Genomic DNA, 6,593 nt, shown 5'->3' on the forward strand with positions numbered 1-6,593 from the left:
ACAAGGGTCTGATGTGGACCTGGGGGGACCCCCACGCCAATTTTTTTCGGCGTTGGGGTTCCCCGTTTCCACCCGATTGTTTGATCGTGTGTACGGCTCCCTAAGGCTCTGACTCCGACTCAAATATCCTGCAATAGAGACTTGCAAATTTCTCTGACAGCAGAGGACTGGAACACTATCCATGACTATGCACATGAAGGCTCTCTAAATGTTGCTATCCAAGAAAACTGTTACAAAGTGGTCACCAGACGGTATAGAACCCCCTCGCATCTCCATAAATTCTCTCCTAGCATCTCCAATACTTGTTGGAGATGTGGTTCGACATGCTACATGTGTGGTGGGACTGTGTGAACCTCCAGCCCTTTTGGAAGGATGTCCATGACCTCATCACACATATCACAACATTCACCCTTGACTTTACACCAGCCCAATTTCTCTTATACCATACATCCCTATCTAAAAGGATTACTACAAAATCCTTGGCCATGCATATTGTCAATGCAGCTAGACTCTGTATCCCCAAACATTGGCGCTAAACTTGTGTTCCGACGATCAGAGAGTGGTTTGCGAGAATCTCAAAAATAAAAGATATGGAGGAATTGATCCATATCTCGCAAGACAGAATGCACACATTCTCGAATATATGGGGATGCTGGATTCATTTCACCACAATTGATAGCTATCGACAGCATGTTCTTTAGGGTTGATCTGTGAACTCTGCAGTGGGACCCGGGTCGCCCCTGGGGGGCGGGCGCGGACCCACTCCTGATTCCCCAACTATTTCTCCCTATACACCCGCCCCCTCTCCCAGCTTTTTCCCTTTTCACCCCCCCATCCCATTACAGGTTTTCCCCTCCCTCACCCTCCCCCCTGTAGTTCTTCATCTCCGCCTTTACTTTTCTTCCCTACTCTCTGACTATTCTATCATGGAGTATCCTTCTCCCCATTTATACTAGTTGAACACGCACACCAGGACTTAACCAGTGGTACCTCCCCTTTTCCATCTCTTCTGCCTTAACAGGATACACTATGCCCTAGCTCTTGTCGGGAACGAATTAATACTCCCTTCCCCTCCCTGGACTATGCCTGGGGGGGGATGGGGGGAGGTGAAAGGTGAGAATGAGATCCTCCACCCTTCTAAGCCATTGACCGATCTCATGTTCCGTGCTTGTTCATTTCATTTCAAGATGTTCTTCTATGTTGTAGCCTCCAAATGGTACTAATATGATAACCCTTGTTTGACTTTGTCTTATGACAACTGTTTTTGATATGTTTGTACATATTCTTAAACTGAATAAAATCTTTATGGGAAAAAAAACAAAAACCTCACTGAGGACTGATTGCAATATCACGGAGAACGAGCACTTTATATATTTTTTATATGTTGATATGTTTTAGATATTTATCTGCTCCGTCTGAAGTTTGAGTGTTGATTTGCGCTTTTCAGTTCGTTTTCTGAAGGGCCGTTTTTTTAACCAGACATGTTGCGGAATCGGAGGAGATAACGTGTTATTTATTATTGGCCTTGGAGTTATTGCTTTGACATTATTTTTTTGGTTGAATAATGATTTGATATATTTTTGGATACATAGAATGCACTTCTTGGTTAAGTTCTATTGGCAGATAGCATGTCTAATTTTACTTTTTTTTTTTTTATTGTGCATTAAAAAAACAAAAGTGTGGAGAATACTTGGCTATGTGTTTGACTTCAAATGACAGTTTGGGAGTAGGCAGCTACATTTACAAAAAAAAACAATGTAAAATTGACAAGGGACGCCGACAGTATTTTATCTTTGATCTTAAAAACCTTTGAAAATGAGTTTGCAGTAACTCCATCAGTAGCACCAGCAAAGCAGCTTCATTATTATCCCATTAAAGAAGCGAATTGTGCACTGCATTTCGAGATTTCATAATTTGCCACAATACAAAAATTAATTCTCCATTACGATCGCTAGTTTACAAGACCAACCACTTTTGCCTCATGCTTGCAAGCATGCGTGTTTGTATTTTGGACTTGTGTACACACACGCTTGGAAAAATCCAACAGACATTCGTCCACGGAAAATTTTAAAACCTGCTATCCACCATTTGTCCGATGGAGCATACACATGGTTGGATTTTCCACCAACAGCCTGTCATCACACATTTCCCATTGGAAAATCCGATCGCGTGTACGGGGCTTTAGACCAAACTTTAATGGTTCAAAAAATGTCAGGCAAAATGATCAGCCCTCACGCATGTTCACTTCACCAAATCTGGCCCTCTTTGAAAAAAGTTTGGACACCCCTGCTATAGACATTGAGGCCACTAAAGGAAACCTCAGCTGAGGTTATCAATAGCTGAGCCCAATTTATATTGGTTTCACTAGCCTTACACAAGTGAATGAATTCCTGTATGTATGGGTGACTGTGCATTGGTATTGGGTCACATGGACTGCACCCAATACCGACTTGTTATTAGCAGGTGTTAAGTTGAAATACAGGGGGGACAATACTGGTTCGGTATCTACTGTCCACTTCCCACAACTGAAGCGGTTAACCTCAGATCCCTTTATAATTATTCAAGCATCAGCGTATACCTGAATGCACCCATTTGTGTCTATACGCAGTAACTGGGTTTCCTGGGTGGGACAATATGCCAGAATTTGTGTTGCACAGGGTCACATGCCAGTGTGCGCAAGAGGCCCAATTGAACAAAAAGATCTGTTCAAGTACTTTTGAATAAAAACATTAGAAATAGCATTATTCAGTCAGCGTTGACCTACAAAGTTTACATGCTTGGGAAATGGTTAAAGTGATTGTAAAGCACCTTTCTTAAAATGATAAAGATGTTATACTTACCTGCTCTGCGCAATGGTTTTGCACAGAGTGGCCTTGAACCACTTCTGCTGGTGCGCTCTGCTCCTCCTCCCTTCGTACTGCCCCCCCCAGCAAGCTCCTTGCTTTGGGAGCACTCATGCAGGCTTGATCCACAGAATCACAGGATTTAAATTACAGCAGCAGGAGTTATAAGAAGAGAGATAGCAGTGTTGCTACTCTTGGACACAGCATCTGCTCAAAAAGGGGCTGTCCAGTTAAAATACATTTGACAGACATTTCACAAAATTAAAGCGGGGTTCCACCCTAAAGTGGAACCTCCGCTGATCGGATCCCTCCCCCCCTCCGGTGTCACAATTGCCACCTTTCAGGGGGGAGGGGGGTGGAGATACCTGTCAAAGACAGGTATTTACACCCACTTCCAGGCATAGACTCCCGTGGGAGTCTACGCCATTTCCTGTCCTGCCGCACTGTCTGCTGGGACACACACGGGTCCCAGTGACAGCGCGGAGAATTCCTATTGCGCTGTGCTACTCGCGCATGCGCAGTAGGGAACCGGGAAGTGAAGCCGATTCGCTTCACTTCCTGATTCCCTCACCTAGAATGGTGGCGGCAGCAGCCGAGGGCCAAGCGATCGATCGGCCTCGCTGGAACCCGGGACAGGTGAGTGTCCATTTATTAAAAGTCAGCAGCTGTAGTATTTATAGCTGCTGGCTTTTAATATTTTTTTTTTTGGTGGAATTCCTCTTTAACCACTTCAATACAGGGCACTTTCGCCCCCTTCCTTCCCAGCCCAATTTTCAGCTTTCATCACTCTAGCGCTTTCAGTGACAATTGCGCAGTCATGCTACACTGTACCCAAATGAAATTTTTATCATTTTGTTCGCACAAATAGAGCTTTATTTTGGTGGTATTTATTCACGACTCCGTTTTTTATTTTTTGCGATATAAGCGCAAAAAAAAAATATATATTTTCTTTTTTCTATTTTAAAAGAAATCCAATAAAATCAAATTTTGTCATAAATTTAAGCCAAAATGTATTCTGCTACATGTTTTTGGTAAAAAAAATTCCATTAAGTGTATAATAATTGGTTTGTGTGATCACGGACATATGTACGCAAATGATCACGTACATATGTGTGCAGGTCATCATTGGGACATGTGATTTTAGTGGGACATATGTGAGGGACATGTGTTTTTATTATTTGGGGACATGTATGTTTTGGGGACATTGTGTTTATACTGTGTGGTGATTTGTGTGTACACTAGACTGGTGATCAGTGAGTAAAAAGCTGTAAAAAAACAGCTCATACTCACTGATCATCAGCCGGCTGCAGCGATCTGCTCTCCTCTCCTCAGCGATGACTTCTGTGTGAGGAGAGGAGGAGCCGATTGCCTAGCAACCGGCTGTTTGTTTACATCACATGACGGCCGTGATTGGACACGGCCGTCATGTGATCAGGAGGGCCAATCACAGAGCCCTCCTGCCGATCTGAGATGCGCCGTGTCCGGGTGACACGGGCACATCGGGATCGCGCCGCTGCGCAGGCACGCGCGTGCGCGATCCCGCTCCTTCTGATGGACGTTCCTGAACGTCTTATCAGGAGTAGACGGCTCCCACCCGGCCGTATATGTGCATTGGCCGGGTGGGAAGTGGTTAAGGAGGTTCTGCTTTTAGAAGCTGAAGTTAAAAACTTTTAAATTTTTTAAAACATGATGCATCATGTATCAATGAGCTCTGCAAATAAAAAATGATTAAATTTTTCATCAATTCAAACAGTTATTGAATGCAAAGACCACACAAACAAGCTTTAGGCCCCTTTCACATGGCAAGCATGCTTGGATCTGCCTGTCCCTTTTTCAGGCAGATCCGAGCAGGCTATCCATTTACTCCTATGGGAGATGGATGTCAGCAGAGATGTGTCAGATCGGATCAGATGAGATCTGGTGAAAAACGGACATGCTGTCTGTTTTCCATCGAATCCCTCCAAAAGGAATCAGCAGTGCTCGGACAGGCCCCTCCCCACTCAGTAAGCAGAGACAGACCTGTCATCTACCAGCTGGCAGACTCCACTGACTGGATCCGACTTGTGTGAACGAAACCGTAAGGCCCATACACACGGTCAGACTTTTTGACAACAAACCTGCAAATTAGCTGTTTTGGAGCAACATCCGACCGTGTGTACGCTCCATCGGACAAACTTTTTTGGTTTTCATTGGACTTTTGTTGGCTGTGCGAACGGACAAATGTTCTGGCAACAAAAGTCTGATGGAGCAAAGTCTGATCATGTGTACAGAAAACCATAGGACTTTTGTACAAACACGCATGCTCAGAACCAATGCAAAAGATCAGACAACAATACAAAGGTTGACCAAAGGTGGCGGTAAAGAGCAGAAAAACCACATGATTTGGTGAAAGTTGGCTGAAAAAGTCCTGCTGTGTGTATGCAATACAAGTTCAGGGCAGACGCCCTTTGTACAAAAATCCACAGGAAAGTTTGTACAAAGTCCTATCGTGTGTATGAGGCTTTAGTCTCATCAGTTTATTTTACAGTAAGAACACAATGCTAAACCAACCAATAACCACCAACATGTTCCAGTTATTTTATTTTTTTTAAAGCAAACAAATAATAAAGTCAGATTTTGGCAGATATAAATATATTTTTAATAGTGGTGTATATGTATAAAAATAGTGTTTGCCTGATATCCTGGTAAATAAAAAAAAAAAAAATGAAACCCTGAAGATGTGGCAGGAAAAGTTTTGCCACAGCACATTTAGGTTGACCAAGCAAGCCAATAACACTTGCCTATGAGGAGAGAAAATAATGTTCTGTACATACAGTATATCCAGAATGCCTCCTGTTTTGGTCAAAGAACAGACATTTAAAACAAAAATGAAAATACTGAGGGTGTTTCTTGTATACCAAATATTTACAATACTTGAAACACTTTATACAATATCACAGGGGTAACAGGGGATCATGTGGTGCCAGAGTCTGTAGCACAGGGGTCTCAAACTGGTGGCCCTCCAACTGTTGGGAAACTACAAGTCCCATCATGCCTCTGCCTGTGAGTCATGCTTCTAGCCGTCAGCCTCATGGGACTTGTAGTTTTACAACAGTTGGAGGGCTGCCAGTTTGAGACCCCTGCTGTAGCATATAGTATATTTCCTGTGTATAACACAACACTGTAAGAGAAATAGTTTCATAGGATTACTATCAGAGATTATGTACAACTTTAAATTAACATAGACTCCATCATACCCAATCTTGATCAGTGCTACCTATTGGTTTCCAACGCTGTCCTCAGAATACACAACATCAAAACTGTCTGCAGTTATGACACGAGTTGAGCTTTTTAGCCCTGGTTCACACTGCAGCAATTTGGCATGTCAAATTGGCAGCTATTGCCGGCAATGGCACCGCAAAGATTCCCATAAGCAGCTGAACTCCCACTTTAACAAGGGAGCAAATATAAAAACAGACTGCAAACAATAATTTAAGACCAAATATTCAGCTTGTTGCAGAAGGCAGGCAATGACTGGTTCTCTTTAGACAGCTGCTTTAACGTGAAACTGTTTCTCCAATAAATGTCCTGCTCAAGGACTGGTTCACATCAGATGCAGTTCAATACGTTTTGAATCTGAATCAAAAGTACGGTGTTGTTCATGTATTCTAAGGGTTCTAGTTCACACCAAAGCAGTGCATTCCACCGAAGTTCACAAAAGTAGCACATGCTGCCTTTTTTTTGTATGGAACACAGCAAAAATGCACTGGA

Source organism: Lithobates pipiens, unplaced genomic scaffold, assembly GCF_037356315.1.
Source record: "Lithobates pipiens isolate NorthernLeopardFrog02 unplaced genomic scaffold, aLitPip1_a1.2 Scaffold_16, whole genome shotgun sequence".
Lineage (NCBI taxonomy): Eukaryota > Metazoa > Chordata > Amphibia > Anura > Ranidae > Lithobates > Lithobates pipiens.